The 14,842-nt window shown below is 45.8% G+C and overlaps 1 protein-coding gene across 4 annotated transcripts in view; it reads right to left on the reverse strand.

The window, feature by feature from the left end:
- The window catches only part of RIN2 (Ras and Rab interactor 2), a 58,890-nt gene that overhangs the window by 43,129 nt on the left and 919 nt on the right, over nt 1-14,842 (reverse strand). For 2 of the 4 annotated variants that reach the window (XM_027653981.1, XM_027653987.1), the window contains exon 1: nt 14,723-14,775. The exons of the other annotated variants lie outside the window; for them this stretch is intronic. The gene's annotated coding sequence lies outside the window, so the exon portion shown is untranslated. Of the gene's footprint in view, nt 1-14,722; nt 14,776-14,842 lie in introns of those variants that run through there. 4 annotated transcript variants of the gene reach the window in all.

Raw genomic sequence — 14,842 nt, forward strand, 5'->3', positions numbered from 1 at the left:
CACCCAAGGCCAGGCTCTCCTGCACCCAAGGCCAGGCTCTCCTGCACACAGCACTGTCTTCCCGCAGCTCTTCACGCCCAGGACAAAGCTGGTGTGTGGGAAGGACAAGACAGAGCAGGAAAAGGGAATGCTCTGCCTGCCTGGCAGATTTCCCTGAAATGCAGTGCTCCTGCCCGGATGCTGATGCCCACACAAGCTGTGTGTTTCACAAATGGGTGCTTTCCATCTGCTTTCTCCCACTCCCTTTTCCTGGTTGTCATTGACACAGGAATGCCAGAGCGCCGTCCACACGCCTGGATGTAACTGAGACTTCTGACTTCTTGTCAAAACAGCTCCTTTTTTACTCCCCCTCCAGCAATTTTATTTGGCATTTTGTATGTTCCTAACAAGATCTGACTGAGGAAGAGAGTCTAACACTAAGGACAGAGGGAAGAGACTCCACGTGTGCCACCACTGAAGGAAGAGATCTGCAACCTTCCTTTTGCTGGCTGACCCACAGAATTAGCAGAGCCCACTTTTTTCCTCTATTTTAAGTGTAAGCTATCCCACTGAAGAAACCCTCTTTCATTCTCAGCCTGCAAAGGCCATGCAACCACTGAGCACAGACTATCACAGGAAACACTTCAGGCAAATTAAGAAATGGTTTCACTGTTCTGCAGCCAAGGAACAACAGGAGAAAATATCTGTCCAGACCTTACGTATAACCCGGCAAAGGTCAGCTGCTGTCAGCAGACTAATGCTGATTGCTACCTGCCAGTGCAGTCCTTTGGTCATCCCCTTGGCCAGTAGTGGGGTACAGCTGGAAGACAACCCCTTCTGGCCCTCAACAGAAAAGAATGGAAGCCCAGTAGAACCTCCTACAGATGTACTTGTAAAACCTATGGTGAATTAGCATCACATTGCCATTCAACTATTATAGCAATTTATAAATACATAGTATTAAAACAACTAAAATTAATTCAGTGAACCCATTTTCTGTTGGATTAAAGTGCAAACCAAGAACAGGAAGAATAAATACATTTTACTTATTTTAAAAATGTAAAAAAACCCCTCCCTTCTAAAATGCAATTCTACACTTGACAATATGCCAAGAGACATACACAGAACTTCAGATTTTCAGCAAATGTAAGCATCCTCCTGCATTTCATTTTCATGTTCTCCCAGTACATTTGCACAGTCCCAGGGAGCAGGCTGTGTTCATCTCCAACCTACAAAGCTCTGGTTTGTCCAATCACTCTGACCTTATCTGAATCTTGGCAAAATTCAACTTTTCCTTTTGAAAGTATTTCCTCTGAGAAGTTGACTGCAAGCCTCCTTCCAGGGACACAGATACAACTGAGCACAGTATCACTTTGAAAAATCTATCAAATGGGACCTTCAGTCTGCAAACTGTCCCTGGTGCCAGGATTTGGCAGACCTCTCAACTCAAACGTTGCATTGTGTTAACACAGCTGTATCCACAAGCAGAAGGCGAGGGGATTATGCAAAAGGAGGTTCTAACTTCCATCATTCTTCTGGCTGCAGAAAGGGTTTACAATCCTTTTTTATTATTATTCAAATAATGTGAGGGCTCGTTACTTTTAGAAAAGAAATAAGGCACACAGCAAAAATGTCAAGTCACTCTTTACACAGCAGTGCGTTTCTGTATTTTGTCGTTTGAATTAGAGAGTTTAAAAAAGCTGAGAAACAACAAAAATTCCCTAACCTCCTTTTCCCTCAAATGCTCATTATACTTTAGCTCTGCTACCTGAACATAACGTGTTTGTGTGAGCTGCTCCCCTGAGGAAAGCCACCAACGTGACATCAGTGACTGACAGTATTTCTGTCCCTGAGGTTAAAAAGAAATCTGACACAGACAGGCACTCTACACGTGTAGGCAGAAGGGCCAGGAACGACTCTTTCCAACCCTTTTCAGGAAGAAACACCCTCCTGAAAAACTACAAAGGAAGCACAAATACGCAACACCCAGGAGAGCTTTTCAAAAGCGGGGAGGAGGTGACAGGTGAACTGTGCTCACCAGCGTGCAGCGTGCCCCTCAGTGCATTCTGCAAAACCTGAAACGCAGCAGCACTTCCTTCCCCCCCAGGTACACACCTCCGAGGAAATCGGTACTCCTCCCACAAAGAAAAGCAAGATGCAAGGCAGCTAAAGGCAATCAGCAGAATCAAACGATGAGCAAATATTCTGAGCAGGGGAATAAGGTTCAGGTAAGTCCCAAGTGCCGACACACCCGTTTCTGTTCCCGAGTTTTTTCAGTTGCTGCATTTCTCACATCAGGCACCGTCACTCTTAAGCCTCGTTTCTTGGTCTGGGTAGAACAAGAGTAGATCTGTGCTTCCCTGCACAGGAGAGGCCAGAGTGGGCAGTGTGACCCCAAAGCCTGCACAAGTCCCTTGATCTCCTGGATCACGGACTGATTTCTGAGTTTCTGGGGCTCACCTCCCTGGGACAGGCAGAACTGAGCCAGGGCCCGACCCAGCCTTGGCTGGTGCCAGCACTGGGAATCCAGAGGCAGAAGCGATGCCTTAAAACTAAGCAAATGAGTTTGAGGAGCAAGACATATCACCTGGAGGTGCAGGGAAGAGTTTGCAGGGCTGTAACCCCATATCCTCCTCATAACCAGAGGATAATGGGCCAGATGGACCCTCACCTGGCTGCAGTATGGCTGCTCTTCTCCTAGCAGTCCTCCTTCCTAAAATATCAAACCCTGCCCATTCACAGCTTTGACTTACAGAGCCACGTTCTCCTGGCTATCAGACTGGTTACTTTTCAGCTCCCAACACTGACAATTTGCTTATTTACTACAGCTCACAGCTGCTTTCATTTTCCTTGGCTGATCGTTTCTGACAAGGCTATTTGCATCCTGAAGTATCAATGCTGCTCATCCTGGTTAACATAACAGTGCTGTTAAAATCACAGCCAGCTTTCCAAGGACTCCTTCACTTCGTTATTCATTAAGCCACAAAGTATCAGCCACTGCTTAAGAAACTATCACCTGACCAGACTCCACCTTCAGGGGCTCTGACCCAGTCTGTGCATCAGTCATGGTGTTATTATCTGACTCATGGTATTATTATCTGACTCAATCTAAAGTAGGAACATCACTGCCAAACTTATCCACAGATCTTCCTACAACTGGTTTCAGCCAGTCATCACTCCTGCCTCAACCAACCTTTTGCCTGCAGCTTATTTTTCCCCCTTGATTCCAGATCCTACTCACTGGCAGCCTTTTAAGAGACCAAAGGATAAAGAGAAATTATTACTTTGAACTTGTTTCAGCACAGCACTCTCAGGAGAGGTTTTAAGTCCCATTAGATCTTGGACAGATCCTCTGTCTCACTCACAGCTGTCTACCCACTTCTTTTATCTCTGCTGAAGTCACTCAGAAATGAAAGCATCTGAAAAGGGCACAGGAGCTGGGCTGACTCTGCTCCCACTGCCACAGGCATGGCACTACTCTTTCCAACAGGAGCATATATAGTCAGGCAAACACTGAACACCTCAGAGAATCCAATCCTGAGCTTTGCTGAACACAGCCACCACCCAGAGAACTGTTTGTTGCTAGTGCTGCCTCTCTGTGCCCCTGCCCAAGTTTCTTCTTCCTTTCTTCCACTAAACAACCCCTTCCTGCTTGCTCTCATGGCATACTTTCCACATTACTGCAAAGGAATAAAACCCCAAGTCATTTCCTCTGGCACAGCATTTAGTCATGGAGGATACTACCAAATCACTTACAAGAGAATGATTGTTTGTTGATACATTCGTGTCTTGTTTTGCTTCTGGACATGCCAGAGAAATACATTTATAAGATTGGCTTTGGTTTGGATAACCTTTCAGAAGGTTCCTATTCTTCCCAAATTCCCTGGTCTGGATATCTCACAAAAGCTAGCATTTCTTGCAGCATTTCTGTAGTTTCCATTTACTATTCCTGCCAAAACCAGTAAATAATAAAAATAAAAACATTCAGAAGTATGTTTAGAAAGCTCCTAAAAATGTTTAACATTGAGCTGCAGTCCTCGGGGGAGAAGCAAGAAAAAGTAATTGCCTGAATTACAATATAACTCGAAGGTCTGGAGAAACTTCAAAAGCTTCAAGTCAGCTGAGGGGGGAGATGGGACTCAGCACCCACATCTAGATGGAGATGCACAAGACAACCCCTGCTGGACTTGACCGTGGGTTATTTCAGGCTCCTGGGAAAAGCATCTCTCCATCTCCTGTGCCGTGAATGTCAGAGCAGGAAGGGGGTTCAGTGTTCATGTCCTCACTGCTTCCTGCCCAAAGCGAAGCTCTGACCATCCCCCTGCCAGAGGTGAGTGCTCCAGGCAGCAAGGGGGAAGCAGAGACCTGACTCACTGTCAGGTCAGCGAGCTCAAATGTTTCCAGGATCACAGAGTCACAGAATGACTTGCCTTGGAAGGGACCTTAAAGCCCAACTCATTCCACCCTCTGCCACGGGCAGGGACACCTTCCACCAGCCCAGGTTGCACCAGCCTGGCCTTGGACACTTCCAGGGATCCAGGGGCAGCCACAGCTTCTCTGGGCAACCTGTGCCAGGGCCTGCCCACCCTCCCAGGGCAGAATTCCTTCCTAATATCTAATCTACCCTAGACCCTGTCAGCCTGAAGCCATCCCCCCTTGTCCCTTGCACTCCAGTGTGGCACTGTTAAGCACACGAAAGCTCATGCTCATTTTGCTCAGTGTTTCCAAAAAGTTGAGCAGCAAGCTTCAGCTGATTTCCAGTAGGAGCAATTACCTTTTCAGAGCTAGGGAAACACAAATTATTTGGATAAATTATTCTTTGTATAATTCATTGAAAAGGATTGCGTTTGTTTACACAAAGCAGCACACAAATGGGAAAAAATAAAGGCAGACAGCTCTAAAAGTTGATCTTAAAAGTAAAAATGAGCCATAGATTGCAAGATAGAAAAGTGATCTTAAGAGAGCTGCAAAAGCTGTGTATTTTTTGCAATCAATAGGTAACCTCAAATACCTTTTAGGTTCTTCACTATTAAAAAAAAATTAATAAAATCAAATGTTAAATAGTTTGTACACCACTGGGCAATGAAAAAACATAGCTTCTTTCAACTACAATGCAATAGCCCTTTCTAGGTGTGTTTGTTGCATCACCACTCTGCTTAACAGATATCTCCCTGTCAGAAAATAAGTCCTTTACCATGGCAAGCAACGGTCTCATTATTCCCTATGATATGTTTTGCAAAGATTATTCTTTGTTCAACTCTGTAGCTAAAAGAAGTGAACTGCTGCTCAGGAAGCAGCCAGTGCCTAAGAAACTACATCCTGCATTTCATAAAACCAACAGAAAGGTTTCCATCAGTGTCCACAGCCCCTGGAGTTCAGCACAGGGCACTAAATGGTAGGTAAGAACCTGCAAGAGCAGAAGCCAGGGAGTGTGTTATTCCAGGCTCTGGTTAAAGGCTTGACCTGCTCCCCCTGGGAGTGCTGAGTACACACACTGGAAGGGCTGTTTGCTGGGCACCTTCAGCACGGGATGAGGCTCTGGGGCAATGATTAACCAGGGAACAAACACCCCCTGCTTATTCTGCTGTTGGCCTTACGCTCATCTTCCACGAGACACACTCGAAAGAAAAGAAAATACGTAAATTGTGCCACTGATGTAGTGGCTTATCTATTAACTAAGGAACCTGGGTCATCAGAAACGTGCTACACCTGGCACCTTGTCTTTTGGATAGCTCCCAGTGACAGCAGCTGCTCACTTCCAGTGCCCAGGCTGCTCTTCCTCCAAGGCAGTAAGTTAAGATAAATATTCAGTACTTCATTTCAGCTGAGTCCATGGCAAAGGGCTAACAATCGAACTCCTTATGTTAAGATATGTAACCACCTGGGACACTTCCCCATTTAGCCCTTAGTATTAGCTAGGAACCATTTCACCCTTTTTTCTTTCTTCGCACTTCCAGTATACTACACAGAATAGTGCTTTTGTGGACTGCAGATACTCAGGCTTGTACCAGCAGTTCTGTTCACAGTGCCCAGGAGCTGCAAAACAACACAGCCCAAGACACACGAGCCAGAGGACACTACAGCTGGGCAAGCCTGTAGTCAGCAGCAGTGTGCTCAGCACCCCAGCCTGCCCTGTGTACCAACCCTGCCCACACCTCATCCTCCAGACACCACTGAAAGAATGGGTCCCACAGTGGGGGGGAGCATTTGAATCACTTTTCCAATTAGGTGTGAATCTAAAATAAGACAAACATAAACAGTGTGGCATCATCCTTAAAAGGCCAAGATGTCTTGGGGTTTCAGGAAGCACGTGTGCCCTCTCTGGCCCAGGCACAGTCCCATCAAGACAAACAGCACCAGTAGGTAATGCACTCTCGTGATTCAGGAAATCAATCTCAGATTTGGGGAGAACTTTGATGTAAAATCAGTGTGGAAAGCTCTAAACTTTGAGCAAACAATATAATATGATGTACTATTGGAGCTACATGTCAGCAGGAGTAAGAAAAGTTCAGATGTGCAGTTTTTTACTGGGAAAACCTACTAAACAAACCACAGCTATTATTGATCTACCACTGGAAAGTGTGTCACACAAAGGTGTGCCATGTAAATACACCAGACAGCAAAACACTTGGGCCTGTCCCGGAGAGTTTTCCTTGACCAGCCCAGCTCGGATTCCGAGGCAATGAACAGATAAGCTACTCAGTATAGAAAGCCTGGATCACTGTTTGTCTTGGCTGCAGGGACAGGCTTGTGACCTGGGTTAGCCCCACTGCAGACTTCCCTCCTCCTCTGTCTGAAATGATTTGGGGGATTTAAACATTCCTCCTGATTCCTCAAAATCATTTCAGACACCTGTACATTTCTCATGATGATCAGGTCTACAAAGAGTTAAGAGTGATTGTTTTATAAAATCCACCCACAACTTTTACCAACTATGCTCTGAAATATTAATTATCTTTTTTTTCAAACAACTAAACTACTGCTTATTTGGGGGACTGGGGTGGGGGGTATTATTCATCTTGGAGATGCTTTCTTTTTGAGGGGCAAGGGAGTTCCAAATATTCAAATATTTAGAATCTACAATTTAGTTTCTAAATATATGTTCACCAAACAAAAGAGAAAAGCCCATCATGACATACCATTCTGATAAAGTGTTTATTGTTTCTTCTCCCACCCTACTTCTTTATGGGGAAAAAAAAAAAAGAATTAAATGGTGAAAACAAGAAGGTTATGACACACACCAATGAAACCCAGGAAATTCAAAGCTGAAGGCTGTTGAAATATTGGTCTCAAGTTAATTCCACTGCTCTTCCTGTTTTTTATACATTGCCATGGGACTGGCAATGTCAGCCTCAACCAAGTTTCCTGGTTTGGGTCTCAGTCTGTGTAGCTTCAAAGTCACGTGAACACAGGTCACCCTTCCTGTCCTCGTGGTGCTCTTCTTGATGTTCCTCCAGAGGACAATTGTTCCCTCTGACCTCTCCCAGAAACTCTTCCCTCTGATAACCCCATCATCTTCTGTCACTGCTGACTTGCAAATTCATCAACAATGAAAAGGTTACTCCGCTTTCCCAGCCCTCTTCCCTTTTTCCATCAGACTGTCCATCACTAGCTCACTCCTCTTACTCTGCTTCTCCTGACCAGCCCCAGACTCTCCTACCCCAGCCCACCTTTAATCTTGCAGTGAGCCCCTGGGGACGAAACCTCATGACTTTGCCAGCTTTCCTGCCTGTACCTGTAAGGTCTCCATCCACCAACCCAATCCTTCCGATGTTCTTCGGTTTTCACTATTTTCTACTTCCTGCTGAAGCTCTTCTCCTTTTCTACTCCTTTCTCCCTAGCCATCTGCATAATGATCCTGGACAGACAGTAGTATTTTATATTCACAGAATGGTTTAGGTTGGAAGGGGCCTTAAAGAACATCCCATTCCAACCCTTCTGTCCTGGGCAGGGCCACCTTCTACTATAAGGTGGACACCACGCACATTCCACAACATCTTCAGGATCTGACATTTTATGCAGGTCTGAGCAGCCTTCTCATCCCTCCCCCTTCTTCCATCTCAAATACATTTGCATTTAAGAAGGTGGACCAAGATCATCACCCCAAAAACTCCCCCATCAGCTTCTTTCCTCGAGTCCCTCAAGAGACCAGGACATATCAGCCCAAAGATAAAGAGGGAGGTACTGATGCCACAGCCATCGACTAGCTCTTACAGCAAGGAGAAAGGTTTAAAGCCTCTCCCAGGCCAGGAACAAAGAAGGTCCACCCTTAGCACTTCTCTAACTCACTTTTGATCCCCCAGTTGAACAGGAGATAACACCATCAGAGCCAAACTTTGCTTCCTCAGCAGTCACATCAAGACCCATTTGATTACAGCTACAAAGTTTCTCCTTACTCACTGATTAACGAGTCCACAAGAACTCCTAGCGGGGGAACTCCTGAAGAAGGAAGCGTGGGCGTTTAGTTCTCCACTGTTAGTCTGCTTGTGTAAACAGTTTGTTTTCTCTCTCCTGGGGCAGTGTGTTTTGAAAGAAGAGTTTCAGAAGACAGTAAGCCTCATTTGCTGCAACGGTGAAACTGGGTCCAAGTCCTGCCAACAGCAGACCTTCCAAACACACTGGTGGCTCCACAGACTTACTGTACTGGTCACCATAAGAACAAAGCTCAGACAAAGGGTCTGGTGGTGTCACTTTTTTTCCTTCTGATCTGAATCAAACGTGATCAAACCCAGAAAGTAAGGCAGCAGCCAGATGACAGGGTATTTTCCAGGTTTAATTCTTGCTGACACGCTGGTACCAGGAGATTCCCACGCCTGCCAGCAACAAACATCAGCAACCACTGTGTACAGGGAGCTCAGACTAAGCACACTGGGATACACGTTTACTTGGCCCTTTTACAAATGAAAAATGAATTGGTTAACAGCAAATAAATTCCATCAGTCTCGTTCTGCAGATAATAATAAAGGGAAAGCTGCCAGTAGGTGGAAATATTTCTTGGGGTTATATTCCACAGTTTCAAGGGGTAACATGGCATTGTTTTATTGCTTCTGCATCTGGTGCCAGTTATTTTTATACAGCTTCTTTGTATAAGCTCAACAACAACATGGAAAAAAACCCTTCCAAGTCTATCAGCCACTCTTAAAATAAACACCAACGAGTTCATTACTGTCTTCTGTACCTCAGCTATGATGTATTCCCTGCACAAACACAAACCCACGTCTCTGGAGAGTCACAAACCTCTCGAGTAACTTGACCTCCTCTGACTGAGCTGGGGGAACTCAATTCAGCCCTAAAATTCATTTTTTAAGTCCCAGTCTGCCTTTGTTCTGACACCATAGCAGCAAAAGGCAAATCAAGGAGAAAACAAACCTCTCTCACAGCTTGTGGACCATAACTTCACGTGGACAGGAATGCTGCCCTGTGTCTCCTCCAACCTGCCAAGCCCTGTCCCAGTGCCTGCTGGAGAAGGAGAACACAAACAGTGCCCCCCGAAGTGACTGCCAGCAGAATGCCCAGTCACTGCAGAAATACCACGGCATGAAATCACATTTTTCATACAGACACCAAAAAATGAGCCTGCGCTATAACAAACCAAATATTTACCTTGACAGACCATATGTTTTAGGAAAAACTTTGCGATAAAGTGAAACGTTTGAGGGGACGTACTGCAAAACAGATGCTAAGGATATCTTTGCAGGGAATTCCTGCCAAAAGGGAGGAGCTGTGCATCCATCAGTGCAACAAATGTTAACCAAGAAGTTTTATGGAACCATTAAACAGAAAATCTGAACTATCCAAAGGAAAACTAGTTGCTCATTTGATGGTGAATCTTCATTTTTCCCTCTGATCAAATAAGCTAAAAATTCCAAGCAATGCAGTTTGCAAATAAATACATACTACATAAATAAAGACCACCAACACAAGTTAGAACTGAGCCTTTCTACCTAACTCTTCAAAGATAATTTTCTAAAATTCCAATTATTTAAAAGCAGTTTACAAAGCAGCAACTCCCAAGTCTAACACACGTTCAGAGGAACACTTTGTGATACGAGTTTTACTGCAACCACTATTTAAGTCAATCAAGTTCAAGCTACAGCAGTAAAATCTTCAGATTTTTCACTCACACCTCCCAAAACTGAATTCTTGTCCAGCTCCAGAACCACCATCATTTTCACAGCTGTCTCTAGACAAATGCTAGTAAAATCTAATTACAAAGCTGTGGCCCAGGTGCAGACACAAGTTAAATAACCCAGAGCATCCTGAAGGTTCCCAGACATGCAAACCAGACAGTTATGGCCCTTAGCAAACACACCACGAGAACCCCAGATTCCTTCTCCCGGGCTGCTCAGGGTGTCCAAAGTATGATTTTCCATCTTGCATTAACTACCAAGGACACTGTGAGTAAATTATTCTTTTTTGAACCCCTGGTTGTAGCTAAAATAGCTTATTACAACATTTACTGAGGGCTGACATTTCATAGTTGCCAATATCTAACTGCTTTCCTGAGAAATTACAGTTTCAGCAAATTATGCAGCACAAAGTATGCCAAGGCCCCAGCTGGCACAAGGATGCATGTTTATTTTTGTGATGGTTATGGTTTTGGTTTGTTGTTGCATTAAAAAAAAAAAAAAAAAAGAAAAGAAAATGAAAAGAGGTAAATTCAATTTAAAAACTTAGCTTCTTTACAAAAAGTGGTGACCAGTTTCCCACATGAGCAGATCCAAAACTGGCAGCACAGTCACCCCCAAATGCATTTAAATATCTTTTGGCATATGCTCAAAAACCTTCACCCCATTAAGAGAAAATATTAACCAAAGGATTTAGAGGAAGACAAGGCTACAGATCCACAGGTAAGTTAAGGAAGGCAATGTCAGCAAATGCAATGCACATCATGTGTGAAAGCACAACCAGTAAGGCTTTGGGTTATTCCCATGTTGGAACTATGTTTCAACAAAGTCAGCATCGAGAAGCCCTGGAGTTAATTCCTGGAAAGCACAGATTTGTGTTCAGCAAATATAAAGTAGAAGCCAAAGACATTATTTTGGATTAAAAAAAAAAAAAAAAAAAAAAAAAAAAAAAAAAGTAAGAGAACCATTTAGAAGCCCAAAAAGTCACTGGTTGCTGTGGGGCTTTTTCTTTTCCCTTACAAGCCACTTGTGAGACCTTGTTTAGAGCACTGTGTTTAGTCCTGGGCATGTGGCCAGATGAATTCACATTCTGGAGCTGGTGGAATGAGGAGGAAGAATAGTATTAGGTTTTTTTCTTTTGTGGATTTTTTTTTTTTTTTTTTGGGAAAAGCCCCTCAGAACAGAGTTATTTCTGCCTTTAAGATGTATACATGAGATTGGGAGAGATAACATCTCTCACCAGAGTCAATTTTCAGTGCTCTGCTGGTTGTAATGGAGCAACAGCAATCTGCAGCTAAAGATCTGTCTCTTAGTTTTTCAATACCATACAAAATGATCCAGTGCTTTCAGACTTTTCAGAAGTCAGGAAGACAACACCTCTTTCTGTGCAAAGCAGGACTTCAGAGACGAGTCATGGATAAGACATCTTCCAAGAACATTCTCTTGGAAACCCTGTTCCACGACTGGGAGGAAAAAAGCACTTCCCTTGCCTCATCCAACTCTCTTCTCTACACAATCTTCACAGAGCAGAATCCTCTGTGGCACAGCATCGTCACCTGTCTTCTCACACAACACCCAACACAAACGGGCTCACTAATTCCAAATAACATGACAATTACACACCACAAAATACTTATTCTTGCCACAGGACTGGTGGGAGTCCAATAACTTCCTTTTGCTACTTTCACTTCACCACGGTGAGATCTTCATATTTCTCTCCCATACCCGTGCTGATGGTAAAATCCCTACCAGCTCCAAAGGGAGCAGTACAGACAGCATTAATGCTCAGTAATTTTCACCTGAGCTAATTGTTTAGATCAACATTTCCTAAAAACTAGAACGAACCTACTGCCATAACGTGACTGCAGCTCCACAATGTCTTTTCCTTTCTGTGTAGTTTCTCTCTGCTGATCTCAAGGCAGAAATATGGCTTTAGCCATCCCATAAAATTCTCAGTTTTATTTAGAAGAGTTGACCGTGGGCTCTACATACATAGGCTCGTAAAAACTACAAAGGCAACCAAAAGTTACAAGGATAAACCAAGCTCTTGGGCCTGATTCAGCATTCAAAAGACATACCTCTGCCAGGTGAGTGTCACACGGGGCCCAAAGCAAAAGCAGGATCAGACCACTTACACACTTCAGACCCTACAGCCAAGAATGTGAAGTGACAGCAGCCACCCTTCCACAAACAAACCCTGTCATGGCTCACAGCAGCTGACACAAAGAAAATTCCATGCCCCTGCCAGCTCTTTCTCTTTGTCCTGCTCCAGCTGCAAACGTTCAAGACTCCTATACAAGCATGGGAAGCTGAACCAGTGCCCCCTAGGACCGGGTAACCGCAGGTGGTAGAATATCAGGTACCAGTGATGTCCTACTCTCGATCCCAAGCACCACAAATGCCAAGAAGTGGATGTGACATCCTTTCTAGCTGCCAGTAACGTGCCCCATAAGAAGACAAGGGATAACTGTATTGCATTAAGTGTCTTGCTGTAGCATTTTATGTGTGAGGAATAATCTACTTTTGTTGTTCTGAACTAAGACACACATTGGAAATTAGAGCCTGGTATCCATCTGACTCATACTACATCACCTCTGTGCTTTGTTACACAATGACTCAATTTAACACAGGGTTCCAAATATTTAGCTACACTTCCATCCCCTCTTGCTAGGCACTACTAATTGGATGACAAACGACCCAAACAAAACAAATGGCAACTGTCAACTCTTGACTGTACTTAGCATTCTCCCCACACGACTCTCTACTAAGGAATTTTAGAGGGGTTTTTTTGAGACACATCTTGATAAATCTCCAGTTGCAGATTAGAGGTACATAAACCTCTTATTCTCGAGCTCTGTGTGGTATGCCAAGTATTTATTAGAGCCACAGGCAAGTCCTGCACAACCACAGAGCCAGCTACACATTTAACCAGAGAACCAGTTTTCCTTACGTTGCTCCACTCAGTGTTTGAAGTCACTTTATCTGGAAGGTAAGACCAGGATTTTGCTGCTGAGTCCCTTTCTCCTCCTCATACAGAGCCCCTTCGTGATTGTACAGGGCTAATAAGCCCTGTAAGGGTTATCCATGCTAAGATGTTAAGAACAGAACTGAGACCATATCTACTGCATGCAGTACTCCAGCAACCCCCTCCTGCTGATGGGAGATGAATTACCTCGCTCAGCCCCACGATGTGACAGCCACATTAGCACAGAACAGCAGTGCTTTAACTGCCACAGTAACGACACTGTTCTGCCCTTTTTCTCTTGTTTGTTTGAAAGCAGTAAGTCTCTTCTGAAAAATTCGGTCACTCTACTGCTCACTCAGTGTCTCAGTAACTACGGCTTGGAGTAGTTTTACAAACAACTCAAAAATGCCCCCAAGACTTTAGTAAAAGAGCCAGTGGGGCCTCAGAGGTGGAGTGAGAGACGCTGAGCTGGCTGGGAGCGCAACAGGGTGACAGAGGGACCCACCAGTCACCCACAAGAGCCCCCCAACACACCTTATCCAGCTGTGCCCGCAGATCCCTGCCCAGTATGGCCTCGTCCCACTTCTTCCTGCTCATCTAATTCAATATTCAGATCCCCAGTAAGCAATTAATATTTTTAAGGCTAAAACTAATGAAACTTAACATAGATCTGGCCCGAGGAAAAGCAAGAGCTCAGTTCCATGGCTATAGTGGTACACTTTTATCACAGCAGAACACAGAATTACTCACGGAGTCAGTGCAGACACAGCTGAATTGAAGACAGAGCTGTTGTGGAGTGGCAGAGTCATGGCTCGAGTCCTTGCCAGTCCCAGCACTGCCCCATCAGCCTTACAGCCCCCACACACCTCTGCAGGTACCATTAACTCCAGTCGCCAGACAAGCACCTCAGCGGTTACCCCAATCTATCCCCGATGGAGAACGGGCTCCGGCAAGCACAGTCCTGTTTGCCCCCGGGGCTTTTGCCCTTGCAAAAATACCTGCTGGAAATCATGTTTTGCTCACTCCTCGTCAACACAGTTGTGCTGGCGAAGGCACAGAAGATGTTCCTTACGTAAAAGGGCTTAAGAGCTACACTTTAGGAAAGAAGCAAATAAAACAAATCAGAGGTGAGTAGCCTGGAAGGACGAGAAGACGAACCAAAGCTAACAAAGTACACCTTTCTGCTCCTCTACATCTACCAAATCACATCCGTGTGACCTAAAAGAAACTTTTATCACAACGCTTGCAAGGAAATATTTCAGAAGACACAAGAAGACACACGTTGCATCCCCCTCTGCCGGGCCCCGGGAGCCCCCGCTCCAGCCAGCAAGGGGAGCGGGGGCTCGGACCGAGGGCTCCTCGTGGAGCCGGGCTGGGCTCCTGCCCGCGGCAGTGCCCGGGGCCGCGACACCGGAGGGGACAGGGAGGTGGCGGGACGCACACGAGCAGTGTCCCGCGGGGACCGGGGAAGGGGCCGGGAGCAGCGGCTGCGGCCGGGGCGGAGGGCGACGGTGCCCCGCGGGCTCGTCTGGGCCCGGCTCGGCCGCTCCCGCGGCGCTTTCAGCCCCCGCGGCCCCGGCCGGCCCCGACCCCCGCGCCTCACCCCCGCCCCGCAGCCCAGCCCAGCCCAGCCCAGCCCAGCCCAGCTCACCTCCCGCCCGGCGGCGGCAGCGCTGTCCGGAGCCGGCCCGGCCGCCCGGGGAAGCGCCGCCGCTCCGCTCCCCGCTCCGCTCCCCGACCGCCTGCCCCGGGCCGGGCCTGCGCCTGCGCC

Source organism: Corapipo altera, unplaced genomic scaffold (genome assembly GCF_003945725.1).
Source record: "Corapipo altera isolate COAL_440 unplaced genomic scaffold, ASM394572v1 70, whole genome shotgun sequence".
Taxonomy (NCBI): Eukaryota; Metazoa; Chordata; class Aves; order Passeriformes; family Pipridae; genus Corapipo; species Corapipo altera.